Source organism: Cyprinus carpio, chromosome B3 (assembly GCF_018340385.1).
Source record: "Cyprinus carpio isolate SPL01 chromosome B3, ASM1834038v1, whole genome shotgun sequence".
NCBI lineage: Eukaryota > Metazoa > Chordata > Actinopteri > Cypriniformes > Cyprinidae > Cyprinus > Cyprinus carpio.
In genome coordinates, this window is record NC_056599.1 from 28584784 (window position 1) to 28600214 (window position 15431).

Consider the following 15431-nt stretch of genomic DNA (forward strand, 5'->3'; position numbering starts at 1 on the left):
ATATCTGATGAGTTGCATGCATACCAGAGTTTCACATACCTGTTTCTTTATGATTTAAAGACATGGGATTTATGAAAATTGTCATTGGGAAAGGTAATATCTGATTTGTAGGTATTGATTTAGTGGTATGTCCCTCCTCTTGTTCTTTTTGTAGACAGAGAACAGGAAATAACAAAACAGTCCCATTCTTTAAAAATGTTGTTGCAGAAAAGTTTTTTTTTGTTTGTTTGTTTGTTTTCTTTTCTTTTGCTTTTTTAACTGGCCACACCCCCTTATGATCATATAAAAGTATTTCAACACAACACACTGTACACAGGTCAACAAGTTAGCGCTTTAATTACTTTAAAAACTAATCTGAATCAAACATAGAAATCATTCTTTAAATAAGACACTTTGACTTTCAGAAAATTACTGTAGAATTGTAAACATTAGATTTATTTCAAGGTTCCTATTTCAATGGAATAGCAGAAGGGTTTTCAGAAGGGTTTCCCATTGGCGATCCAAAGAGACAGTCACATCCCTGGCTTTGTTTGGGATGCTTAGCCAAGCAGAGGAATGTTTTAATAGCCACAGTGAGTGATATGACATTTTTGTCTCTGTATATTAATGAGCAGATACAAGAAAGAATTTTAACACTAGAAAAAGTTACACACATCACCTTAAATAAAATGATAACACCGGAAATGCACAATTTAAAAATATTTTAAAATAGAGCAAATGAATACCAGCCGTGCAAAGGAATGTACAGTAAGAAGAGAACAATTTTAAAGTCACACCAGTCCCACAACAGCATAACAGCCTTGTCAAATTTCATAATGAATAAAATAAACAAACAACTTTGTGTGTAACACGTATTAAAAAAACAAAAACAAAAAAAAAACATTTACTTTTGTTGTTGTTGTTGTTAAATAGTTCTATCATCAGGAAAATGAAAATGTAAAAATAACAGTGCTATAAGTGGAAAAAATTACTTATTAAAAAATTAGTTATTAAAAATTGTAACTGAGCGCTCACTGAGCATGTTTACACTGTAACTATAATCGTCACTCCTAAAAGTTTTGGGTCAGATTTTTCATGTTTCCTGAAAGAAGTCTCTTATGCTTATGCTTACCAAGGCTGCCTCAAAAAAAAATAAAAAAGGAAAAAAAAAAGGTAAAAAGGAACATTTTGTAATTTTTTTTTTTTTTAGTAAAAGTATATAAAAGTCTTAGTTTCTTAAGTTTTTTATTATCTAATAATATTTCTAAAAATATTTTGGTACATTCTGCATTAGTCACCACAGTTCTAGGTAGCCACATGACTGGGTGAACCCAGCTGTGATTGGCTGAGTTGTGTGTTGTTGGGATAATCAGTAGTTGTGCTTGACAGAAGCAGAGGTGGTGTCATTCTTAACTGCCACGATATGCTACGTTTTGGAAGGTGCTGGTGGCTCCTTTGTAGAGTGGATTATTAGCCTAAAGATGAGGGAAATTTTCATTAATGACCAGTGCTGCAAAGCTCATACTTAATAGTAATAAAAGCATCAGCACATCTGTAATTCCCACTTTGAACACTTGGTGTCCAGATTGTGTTAAAGGGATAGTTCACCCAAAAATGAATATTTTATGTTTATCTGCTTACTCCCAGGGCATCCAAGATGTAGGTGACTTTGTTTCTTCCGTAAAACACAAATGAAGATTTTTAACTCAAAACCGTTGCAGTCTGTCAGTCTTTATAATGGAAGTGGATGGGAATCACGTCTTAGAGAGTCATAAAACATACACAAACAAAACCAAATTAAACCCTGTGGCTCCTGATAATACACTGATGTGTAAAGACAGGAATCTCTTACTACTTCTTGCTTGCTTTACGGTGGATCGCAGACTTATGAATGCATTACCGCCACTCGTATCTCTCAAATGGACCATTGACACTCCCAACTGAGATTGTAGATAAGATTGGCAATGGTCCACTTGAGAGATACGAGTGGCGGTCATGCAATTTTAAGTCTGCAATCCGCTGTAAAGAGAGAAGATGCATAAGGTGCCAGCTGTTGAGAACATGCTCAGGACAGTTTCGGACATTACGGTGAAAATCAAGGTAAAAAACTATATAAATACTGTACAGTTTCTTGCACAGACCAATCGTTTTGTGTCTTTACACATCAATGTATCATCTCAGGGTTTAATTTGGTTTTGTTTGTGTATGTTTTATGACTCTCAAAGACGTGATTCCCATCCACTGACATTATATGACTGACAGACTGCAACGGATTGAGTTAAAAATCTTGGTTTGTGTTCTACTGTAGAAACAAAGTCACCTACATCTTGGATGCCCTGGGGGTAAGTAGATACATTTTCATTTTTGGGTGAACTATCCCTTTAAATTATACAGTTTTTTCAGTCACTTTGGTGCATTTCTTAGATCAGAAATTAAATTCTCAAAACTACTTGTACAACCTCCACATCATCTAGTTATTTGTACACATCATAAAACCAGTTTCTCATTCTTTTGAACAAATTGCGATTGCTTTGGTACATTCATGCAACTGATTATGCACATTTATCTGTGGTTTCCTACATTATCAGTTGCTAATGTCATGTTGCTCAAAATGTGTTATATAGTTTTCTGTGCAATAGTCTTACCCCTCAAAACATCTAGTCTTTAGTTCATCGTATAAGTAGTTAAATGCAAACTGGTTCATCTAGTTGCCATAAACAGTCAAGCACATTTTTTACACATTATTGTTAAATTTGAAAATTTGGCATGAATTGTGCAAGTGAATCTTGACTAATAAAGAGAATGTAGATCAACCAATGATAAACCAGTTCTCTGAAATAGCTTAAATGTTCATCTCATGAATCTTCAGTTGGAAAGCATATGCTGTTTAGACAGGTGACAACACAAGAGTTACAAATTCTGACAATGGACTTATTTTTTATTTTCATCTTTGTGTTCATATTTCTTTTTCCTTTTCTATATCACAAAGACATTGTAAAGGTTTTTTTGGGGGTGGTCAGACCACTAGTAAAAGTGTAACTGTGAATTTCTATTCAGTCTCTTTCAATCAATATCCCACATACAGTTATGTGTAAAATTGTACTTTTGAAATGTATATATGGCATACATAATACATTAACTGTCATCCAAACTGTTGCCATAATTTATATCAGGTAATACTAACAGAGTGCACTGGTATATTGACAACATGACTAAACATTTTGACTGTCTTGTTTGTGAATAATGACACGAAGACTTTTCATTCTAATGGCACTGATATGTTCATTGACATAAATACTTACGAATTGTTTTGAGAAATGCACATACTTCTTTGCAAATATTAAGGATTATTTGAGAAATGCACCAAAGCGACTGAGAAAAACTGTAACAGGATGTGGTTTGCTTAACACCTCACAAATAGTCTGAATGTGAGTCTTACCGCTTCCCACTTAGCCCTGGCTTTCTCTTCCTCAAACTTGGCAAATTCACGACGGTCATGAATGGTGATCAGAAGCTTCCACACCAAGAGCGCAGCCAGTCCCAGCAGCAGGATCGCACCGATGACCAGAGGAGCAACCACCAAGAAATCAGGACCCTTAGGACACTCTGAGCATAAATCAGCAATGACAAAAGAGTTCATTCTTAAAGAAAAAGTTCATATTCTAGATTCGGTTTCCATTTGAATCAATCTCTTCAGTATCTCGTAACTGTAACAGAAGTACAGCCAGTATCTACCCGTCTCTCACACAGACACAGAGAGTTTATCAGCATGAGCCATGTAAGACAGCTACATGTCACACGTTGTCTCTCTCTGCCCCATCTCTCCTCTCACCTGGCTCTTTAACAAGATAGAGGAAGGATTGTCCACTGGCGTCTTCATAATACTGGAAGTTCTGAACACAGTCATCCTCATCCTTGTAGCTGCAGTTCACGGAGTTCTTCTCGTGAAAGACTGGGGAGAACAGATGATAATTAACTCAGCTACCGAACAAAATATGCTGCATGAAGAACTACAGTCACATAGTGTATATTCATAAATAAATGAACCTTTGGTAAATAATGGACATGGACTGCAATTATATTCTGTAGATTAGATTTAAGATGTGTCTGTGGCCTGGAGGTGTATTATTCTGCATTTAGAAGATGTACAGACTGTGTACAAATATACACTTCCATTCAAAAGTGTGGGGTTGGGTTTATGTTTTACGCAAAGATTTATGTAAAACAAAAAACAACCTTTAGTCAGCAAGTAAAAATAAAATATATAAACAACAACATGTCCTTTTAAGCTTTCTACTCATCAGCTTTGCCATCACAGGAATAAATCAGTAAGAATAAATAAGTTTGCAGAATCATCCTTTATATCACAATATGTTTTCAGTGATAATAATAAAATCATCATATCAGAATGATTTCTGAACGATCATGTGACACTCAAGACTGGAGTAATGATGCTGAAGATTCAGCTTTGCCACCACAGGAATAAATCAGTAAGAATAAATAAGTTTTGCAGCATTACTGTTTTTACTGTATTTTTGATCAAATAAATGCAGCCTTGGTGAGCACAGGAGATCTCTTTTAAAATTTAAACAGTACTGTATACCCTAAATAGGCTTTATATAGGCTACTGCAGATGGGAGATATGTATTATGGATTGGTCGGAGGTAGAGATTACCCAGCTCATCCACCTGCTCAATCTTATCTCTGCAGACGTGATTGCAGTTCTTCTCATACAGATCCCCTCTCTTATAATGTTTACACTCCACACACTCCCTGTGCAGAAACACACATAAATCCACTTTAAAGAGATAAGATATGAAAAAGCCCTAAAACACACTCATTCTCTCTTGCGACAGACAGACAGACAGATAGAAATAAATCTAAGCTGTATCTAAAATACAATTTTTTGCATATCATTGTAAATTGTCAAAAATTATGACATTATTTAGTTCCTTTACTAAAAATATTTTTGTTTTATCAGGTTCTGCAGTTCTTTTAATATCTGAATTTTCATTCTCACCAACACACACTCACTTTTTGATGGTGCAGGCGTCTGGGCAGGTGGGACACTTCTCACAGGTTAATCCATAGGCTCCTGGCTGTGTGCACTCACAGACGCCACACAGACAGTGGCCACGCCCACTGCACAGCATTCCTCCGCTCCCCATGCAGGCGTCCTGTGCGAGTCGAACAGGCACAGCTATCGCCGGACCATCCAGGGCTACACTGACAGTTGCCACACAGTTGCACTCACCATTACCTGACGGAGACATCAAACAAATGAATAGCTGTTAAATGACCTATGGAAAAAATATGTTGATCATGAAGTTCAGCCAAAATTAGCATTTAAAAAATTTCATAGAAGGAGGAACTTTTGATGAAACTACCACACAGCTCTAGCAATACAACTGTTTATAATTACTACAGATACCAAACTTCTATATCCCACAACTTCTCCCTTCATACGATAGCTTTGTGTGACCAGAATTTAAGTTCACTGTTAAAGGGAGATGGCAGATAAGGGAGACCGTCTTATGGCAGATGGAGTATTCTGACGACGACTTTCATACCTTTTATGGATCTTGACACTGTTATTTACTTGGCAGTCTATGGGACAGTCACAGGCCTCCAGGTTTTCATCCAAAATATCTTAAATTGTGTTCTGAAGACGAATGAAACTTTTACAGGATTGGAACGATGTGGGGATAAGTGATTAATGACAAAAAAATTTTATTTTGGGATAGAGTATCCCTTTAACCTTTGCAAATATGGATCATGGAAAAATAAATTTGAGAGCTGCCAGCCAGAGGAGGAAAAGATTTGACACAAAATGAAGGGCGAGTTAACGTTCGTAAAAATCTTCAGTCATTCAGTATCACATGATCCTTGTTGAAAACAGTTATGCTGCTTAATATTTTTGTGAGGAAAATAAGACATGTTTTTATTATTCTCTGATGCGTATAATGTTCAAAATACAGCATTTATTTGAAATATTTTCATTTTTGCAATATAATAAATGTTTTTACTGTTGCTTGTTGTCAATGTAATGCATCCGTCCATGCTTATTAAAAGTATTTGTTTCTTTAAAAAAAAATGTTCAACAGTAGTGAATGAAAATAAATACTTTACAATTTAAGTGTTTCAATTCTGATGAATTATGAAAAACAATTGATGAAATACAACATGGTGTTATGTAATGCTCACTTAATGTTTGTTACTAAAGCAACAAAGAATTCAACATCAATATTTCGCAAGCCAACACATTCATTTCAACACACAGAATATAGCATATAACCAGAAGATTTCAAACTGGATTATCTACTTGTGTGTGTGTGTGTGTGTGTGTGTGTGTGTGTGTGTGTGTGTGTGTGTGTGTGTGTGTTTTATGTTATGTATACCCAGGGGCTATATACTTGCTGACTCTGATTCTTCTTGTAGTTTAAACACCCACCCACCAATTCTAAGATAATAAGATATTGTGTAAGAAAATTTTTTTCACAAGGCTGTTATCTACTGAAAATCTCACTTATCAAACTAATATATAATTTTACGCATTCGACTTGCTCTTTAACTGAAAAGAGAATAAGACGTGAAGAACTGGAGTCAGGTAATGTGCACAGACATGTAAAACTGAAGATCATCTAATAAATCAAGCACATCTGAGTCAGACTGCTGTGGATCAAATTGCCTAATAAGGTGAAACACTGTCCATGTTATGAGGCAAGAACAAAAAAGCTGTGTGTAATCCTTTACACCCTACATCTACTAGAGCACTGTTTTTTCTGATACAATGAGTCAAGGCATGTCTAAACCACCTGAGCATATTTGTCCTTTGGAACGGAGGCAGCTGAAGTCATCACATTCACAGTACGGCCCCCAAACCTTCCCAAAATCAGTCGAGCGACAGGCACACTGGCCGCACACACAGTCTCCGCGTCCACTACAAACTGGCGCTGATGGGTTGGGCTGCATCTGTCTTGTTGGGTGGGATTATATTCGCCCTCGGAGCACTCACATCGAGAGCCCAGTCGGCCCGGGTCGCACAGCACACGCCGCACTCCAGGGTCCGTTACCGTGGTGACAGGATGGGCTGGTGGGCACGGAAGACTGCTGACAGTTGCATTCACAAGCAAAGTCCACAGTCACCTGAAGGGTGTCTTTAAAGCCTATTGGCTTCACCATGAAGGTCCGGCTCTTCTCTTTGGGGCAGCCGTAAAGTTTTGCCTCAATGCTAAATGAAACCTATGGGAGAGTAATATAACAGAAAGAAAAAAGTTTTGATTCACAGAGAATGCATGAACTGATAAAATCGATTGATTGCAATGTGCATGGCTTTGAATAAAAGCATCAGTAAAATTATCCCGTTTAAAACATTTTTAGATTATTTAATTTAAAATTGTAGCAGGGAGTATACTGGTACACAAACAATGTAGTTTCTAACTTTCTACACTGTGAAGTAATTGTCACGGCCCCTCCTCTGCATTGCAGGGGCGGTTCCTCCTGCAGGAAGAGGTGGGTCGTTAGTGATTGGAGCCACCTGGGCTCAGGGTATTTAAGTTGTTTCTAATCACTCTTTTCTCTATCTCTGCTCCTCCAGGTATGATCCTGTTTTGTTTGTTCCATTTTACTTAGTTTCCACTCAGTCATGTTCTCACACACACACACACACACACACACACACACACACACACACACACACACACACACGCAACACACAGAAGACACAGACAGAGATTCCTTCATCCATGCACTTTAACACCACACCTTACATTATGACATTCTCACACCTCATTCCTTTTTCTTTGGTTTTGAAAGTTAATAGTTTTTTGGTTTACAATAAAGTACCTTCTTTGATTGGCCTATACGTGTGTGTGTGCCCCTCATTTTTGCCACAGGCTATGAGCCGGCCTGTGATATTATATTTTTTCAAAGCTGTAAATAAAGCAAGGATTACTGGAGTATGTTTTACAGAAACACTATTTCAGTCTTTCTACTTATAAATTTAATGTTGAAATGTGTTATTTGTCATTGTAATAAATTGTGAAATATAACTCTGTTAAGTATAATTAACAAAGTACACTTAATTTAGACGCTTTTTGTTTAAATTGGACAAAAATGCTCTACTTTTCAGCAAAATGTCAATCACAAAAATATTCAGCACAAACGTTCTTAAATATCCAACATACAGGGGTTGGACAATGAAACTTAAACACTTGGTTTTAGACCACAATAATTTTAGTATGGTGTAGGGCCTCCTTTTGTGGCCAGTACGTAATCAATTCATCTTCAGAATAATAGATACAAGTCCTGCACAGTGGCCAGAGGGATTTTAAGCCATTCCTTTTGCAAAACAGTGGCCAGGTCACTATGTGATGCTGGTGGAGGAAAAACGTTTCCTGACTCACCATCCTCCAAAACACTGAGTTTTGCGCGCAGTTTACTTAAAATAAGCTAAAAAACATAATGCTTTGCATAGAGATAGACCAGGAGAATAAATGTTGAAATTAAAGGGATACTTCATCCCAAAATAAAAATTTTGTCATTAATCACTTACCCCCGTGTCGTTCCAAACCCATAAAAGCTCTGTTCATCTTCCATAAACAATTTAAGATATTTTTTAAGAAATTGTTTTATTTTCAAATCAAAGCTAAATACACAGAAAACAGCGCATCCTTGTGGTGGCGCATGACACAGAAGAGTATACAAAGCATACAGTGATATGGAGACACAGAGGAGAACGTTGACAAAGGAATTGTTGAATAAAAGTTGTTGTTTTTTGTTTTTCTTCGATTACAAAGAGTGTTCCGGTTGCTTCATATAACCCAGATTGCACGTCTGATGGCAGATGAAGTATTCTGACGACAACTTTCATACCTTTTATGGACCTTGACACTGCTATATACACTGGCATGGGACAGTCACAGGCCTCCAGGTTTTCATCCAAAATATCTTAAATTGTGTTCCGAAGACGAACAAAGCTTTTACGGGTTTGGAACGGACATGGGGGTAAGTGCTTAATGACAAAAATTTTCATTTTGAGGTGGAGTATCTCTTTACGTGCTGTTTTAATGTGTTTTTTTGGTAAAGGGAAAGACATATTAAAGTTTGTTGTTTAGTTATTTTTGACATTTAAAAGAGTTTATGTTTGTTGATTTTTGAGGTTACCATTATAGTGAAGTATAGACTTTGTGGTTAGGCTATAGTAACTGTAATAGTAATATGAGCTGTAACTGCGCAAAATGTCATAAGAACATCTTTACTTGATCATTACTTGCATGCTACAAAAATTGTACTTAGCATGTGAACAAGTGTTATGTTGGCTGTTACATTCTCATAAGAATGAATAAAAAAATCAGTTTGAGGGCCAGCACATGATTTACACTGTCTATACTGTCAGCATTTCTACTCTTCACAATCAAATGATCATAGAATACGCAACTCTGTACAAAGGCACCAGTCTGAACAGCAACAACACTGGTTGGATCAACAACAAGAGTGAATTATGTTCAGGGAACATTCACAGAATATGTCAAATGAAATTGGTGTGATCCAATTAAATTAGCATGAATTTTACTCATTAGTACATTTAACTTAATTTAAGTTCAAATAAATCAGTTTAAATGTGTGGAAATATGGTGTCATAATTTTATTAAGTTAGACCAACATGCTATTTTTTTTGAGTGTGGCTCAATAATATTCAAAAAATGGTGACTGAGCTAGCCATGGGAGATTTTCAACTTCACTTTCATGTTCATCAAACCACTCTGTCACCAGTCTTGCTGTGTGTATTGGTGCATTATCATCCTGATACAAGGCACCACCTTAAGGGTAAAATGCTTTGAACCACTGGGTGCACATGGTCCTCCAGAATGGTTCAGTAGTCCTTGGCAGTGACACGCCCATCTAGCACAAGTTTTGGGCCTAGGGAATGCCATGATACTGCAGCCCCAAAAACATCACTGATTCCACCCATGCTTCACTCTGGGCATGCAAATCAGTCCAGGTGGTAAGCTTTTTTGGGGCTTTCTCCACACCATAACCTCTCCCATTAAAACTGCTGTTTGGCATTGGCATGAGTGACAAAAGGTTTGGCTATAGCAGCCCGACCATGTATATTGACCCTGCGGAGCTCCCCGCTGAATAGTTTTGCTGGAAACAGGAGAGCTGAGGTGCACATTTAAATTCTGCAGTGAGTTGACCAGCTGTAGTTTCACGTTTTTTTGAATATAAGCCAAAATTAGCCCCTGGACATCCCTTTCAGACATGCTTCAAACATCTACTCCTGTTGGATGTAGTCTGTCCTTCATGGTGGTATGCTGACATCACCCGGATACTGTGGCTCTCGATACACCACAAAGACTTGCTGTCCTGGTCACAAATATGCCAGCAAGATGCGCACCAATAATTTGTCCCACTTTTGAACTCTGATTTGAACACTCTCATTAGGTTGTGTGCATTGCAATATTCTATATACAGCTGTGCTATTGCTCTGCTAATTCAACCTTCACAGGCCCTGCTCTATACTGGTGGAACATGCAATCATTAAATATTTTGGCCACCTGGACATGCAAATATAGCCATGAAACCTCCAAAACTCACTCATTTTGGCCAGTGTTTTCAGTTTCATTGTCCAACCCCTGTAACTAAACATAAAAAGGTCTTTGCTATTCATAAATAACACTTAATTTCAGCATTTACTCTCCCATTTCAATCTGCAAAGCATGCTTGGAACTAAAATCCACCCATGCAGTTTCACTGCAACAAAAACCATAGTCCCAAACACAAATTAATTCAGTAAACTTTTTTAAGTTTGGCATATCTAAGTAGACTAAACACACAATAAAACTGTGATAAAATATTCTGCAATTGTGTTGCTGTAGCTTATTTTAATTAAGTAAACTGAACAATACGCAAAAATAAATTTTTCTAGTGATGCACTAGGTGCGACACGTATCTCCAATTTTGAGTCCAGCGCAGGACTTGACGCCAGGAATGACCTCTCCACCCAGGGCATGTTGCATTGATAAACAGAGATAACTCATCCGGCACACCCAGCAGCTCCAGCTCAACCTTAGACCTGATCTTCTACAAAACAAAATGGCGCCGAGATCAAAGATCAGCCTCTCTGAATTCTCTCTTTATTTGAATTTAAGCCCTACTGGATTGAAATGGTAAAATATCTCAAATTAAAAAAGTAAAAACAGTCCTCCTAACCAACAAGTTTTCACAACTCAGAGGCTGTTTTAATTTCTGGCAAAGTGATTTACCGCATATGCATCCAGAATGAGTTGTACAACATTTCCAGAGTCTCTGGAGAGCATTCCGACCGCAGAGCCAGGAATCAGCTCGCTGTAGTTCTGTGAGAATACAGGAAACATGACAACACCCATAAACAAATATGAATGTCTGCATTTTACAGACAGAGACACATTGTACATATGTGTTTGACAAAAATATAGAAACTCACACGATATAGTTCCACCATAGGACTGGTTACAGCAAAGATGAGGTTGATGTTATTCTCAGATAATTTGTCCGTGATCATACCAAGTGAAGGTTAGGATAGTCCTACAAATACACTTAAAAATCAATGTATCCCACATGCACTTACGTTGCCCATCTCTCTTCTCTCTCTCTCTCTCTCTCTCTCTCTCTGTTTTTTTAATGTTTTAAAAGATGCATGTCTCAGCAATGCTGCATTTATGCATTATTAATAATACATTTCTAGTTTCATATATTTTACGTATATATTTTAAAAGGCATTCCTGTGTGATCTGTGACATGGTCCTTCAGAAATAATTATAATATGTTTATTTGCATTCTCCAGAAAACATTTCCTATTATTAGCATTGCTGTAAACAACAGTGGTGCTTAAGAGAGAGAAAGATTAGCCCAATATATGAACATTGGTGCTGATAAAACCAGTATAGTGGACTTGTCATATTCCATTGTTGTTTGTTTGATGTGGCACTCATACATCATGGGGCTCTGGACGATTCCAGCCAGCCTGTGCATCCAAAGCCAAATGACTTTCTGTCATCACTTGTGAAGATCAGCAAATGAGATGCATCAGGCCTCCATCCGAATTTTGTCCTAGAAGACGGAGAAAGGAGGTATACACAAAGGTAAAGAGAACCAGCCCAAATGTTTTGGCGAATGTTCCCTCTGGAATATCCTAGGGGTTAATGTTGTATGAACGTTTATATTTCCCCCCATAAAAAATTTATATTTAGCTCAAAATTCAGGCTTCAGGCTTTGAGACTATTAACGAACAGCTTTACTCAGATTGGTTGTGTATTTTCGTGTCACCTTTGGATACTACTGCTTGCATGATAGCATCAAAATCCACCCTCAGGGGCAAGGGCATCTCTGTTTCTGGACACTTTCTGTGTTTTCTTGACTTCCTCTGTTGACAACGCTCTACCTGATCCGTCAGAGACAGTACGTTACGATAGCGAAATGCGGTGGGGCAGGGTTCAGGAAACCTACAGCAGTCAGAAAAACCCAGCAGGGAGACAGAAATCACTAAATCGTAGTCTCTTTGTCATGTGCTCTTCTAATGTGAAATGAATTAGGGCTTTTACTTATAACAAGGATTCCGGATGACTTCTTCAGAGTAAATGTACATGTAAGGTGAGAGCGAGTGGTTTGGTCTACTAAAAGCTCCAAATCCCATGCGCAGATTACTGGTGACGCCCGGTAAAAGCAGTGGCCAGAACCATTGCCCAGTGTATAAAAGCTTCTGCAGGTCGTCCTTCATGGTATTTGTCATGTCCATCAGGTAGTCACAGGTCCACTGGGTAATCAGCTGCTTGCTTCACAGTTGACAGTGAATATCTTGAATCGTCTTGAAGAGAAATGTAAAATTTCAATTTGAAGAAACGAACATGGATTTTTTGAGAACAAGCTATGTCAGAGAGACCCCAAGGCCCTTTTAATAGCTCAGGCAACACTTCAACATTTTAAATTTCACGTTTAAAACTTCACGAGTTTAAAAGCAGATCTTGAAAATATGAAACCAAGTAATAAACTTGCAAAAGAAAAAAAAAAGAATTTGACGCGTTAAAAGAATAGTAGTATACCATAGTATTACATATTAAAGAAAAGAAAAGAGAAAAAAGAAAAGGAATTTTTCCTAAACTGTGATTTGAGAAATAGGTAATTGGATTGCACTGGTATAATGTTATTTGGGAAATTATAATGGTTTGTTTTGTAATAGCCATATCAATGGCCGGAGGGTCAGGTGGATTTTTTGTGTTGGATCTGAGTGATGTCATCTGAACCCCCTGCCTGCAAACTCAGGGGCGTACGTTCTCTAGTATCCTAATACTGCTATACCTGGAACATCAATAAAACTTCACGCACACAACCAGGACGGACTGAGACTGTCTCTGAGATAACAGCGGGACAAGCTCGAGCCTTCCTTTCCAAAGTAATCTGACAGCTAAACATGCCATACATTGATAACCAAAACCGAGGGAAAGCATTTCAAGCAGAACTAGACAAACCAAAGCCTCCCTTTCCAAAGCTCGGACAGAATAAAATGAATACCATAGATAACAATCAGAGGGAAGCATTCTGTGTTGTTGGCAGGAGTGTTTAGACATATACAGTACAGGTCAAAAGTTTGGTAAACATTAATATGTCTTTTAATGTTTTTGAAAGAGTTGCCTTGCCGGCTCCTCAAGCCTGTATCATTATGTGGGATTAAAAAATACAGTAAAACAACCAGGTAATATTGTGAAAATATTACTTCACACACCCTTAATATAATGACGGTTTCTATTGAAATATACTTGAAAAAAGTAATTTATTCCTGCTGATGCCACAAACGCCCAGAGAACCTCCCTTCAGCATCATCACCCCCACTTCAGTGTCACATTTACACAGCTCACATGATCCTTTAGAATATTCTAATATTCTGATCAATTCTGATCGTGTTAGAAACAGTCTGCTGTCTAATATATTGATTTGAATAAAAGGTTACACAGAACTGCATTTCTTCAAAATACAAATAAAATCATATAATATCTATTCTAAAATACGGTGTGTTGCTTTTGTGTTGTACTTTGTAGCATTGAGTGTTTTGTTGATGCGCAATTGATGATCATTTATCCTTGTGTTTCTTGAATTAAAAGTGAGTTGTAGGTTGATTTTTAAAATAAAGTAAGTAGATTAATGATAAATATAAATTTAGTACTACTGACCCCACATTACTGACCAGTAGTGCTACCCATTGTCTATTACCAAAATACTTATCATTCTAAAAACCAACACAGGCCCCTTCTTCTTTTTTTTTTCTTTTACCCCATTGATTATTCATTCAAAGTATCCTAAAACAAAGTCACATATAACCTGTTCGAAAACATCATTATAGCCGCAGTATTACTTGTTGCAAAACTGTGATTGAAGGAGATCTCTCATATTGTGCATTGATTCTGCAATGGATCATGTTGATAATGATCCTACAACGTCAGAGTGTGCATTCTACAGATTAATTAAATGATCAAAGGTAACGGGTATAATAAATGATAACAACCATGAATATGTAATAGTATGGGCCAATGAATCACCGCAGGTATTACATTGTGTACGTCGATGTTTTTTTGATTTTCATGAATACAACCTGCACGGCCTTGCACATGCCAGCAGAAGGAAATGTCTTCCTCACCAAAAACATTAAAAAATAGTAATGCTTTCCAAATTTTGTATTTCTGTAATCCCTATATGAATTTTGAATTTTAGTCTTACCTCTGATCGAGCACCAGGCGTTAAATGGGATTGGATTTGTTATTGCGAAAAATTTCATTTGCTTACAGGTACTCACGACTTGGGAAGCGAAATGTTAGAAGCCTAGAAGCAACAAGACATCGGTTAAATCACCGCCCTACATGCTTGAACGTGCGCCTTGTCTTTCTACGCTATACATTTCGGACACACCTTTAATTAGATGTCTTTCAAATACTAGCTACTTACATAAACAAAAATATATCATACAATGTACTCTATTGTGTCCTATTGTTATTGCAAAAAAGCTTTCTATGCCTGCTATTGACCCGTGGGCTTAGGCACTGTAAGGGTAAGGTACGAATTATGAATGTAATGACAGATTGTAATTACATGCAGCCATTTTGATCAAAATATAAGTTACATTGTAAAAACATGTATGCTCAACAATAGGGGAAACAGTCTCAAAATAATTATAATTTAAATTGTAAGTACATAGTAGTTAATGGCCACTTAATATAAAGTGGGTACCGAAATTTCTTAAAGGTTCTATTTAACAGCCTCTCAAGAGTGTTGCAAAACCACAGCTACAGAGTAATCAAAAGTTCGCAGGAAAGTAACCACACACACAACTTCTCATCTGTTAAGCATTAACTCTAAACAACACATAAACAAAAGGACATCTTGACCCCCGCAAGCTATGGAAATAGCAAGTTAAAAACTCG

General features: G+C 37.2%; 1 pseudogene; it reads right to left on the bottom strand.

Annotated features, from left to right (window-relative positions):
- Positions 1–319: 319 nt before the first annotated feature.
- LOC109054696 lies at positions 320–14216 on the bottom strand (annotated as a pseudogene).
- Between the last annotated feature and the right edge of the window lie 1215 nt (positions 14217–15431).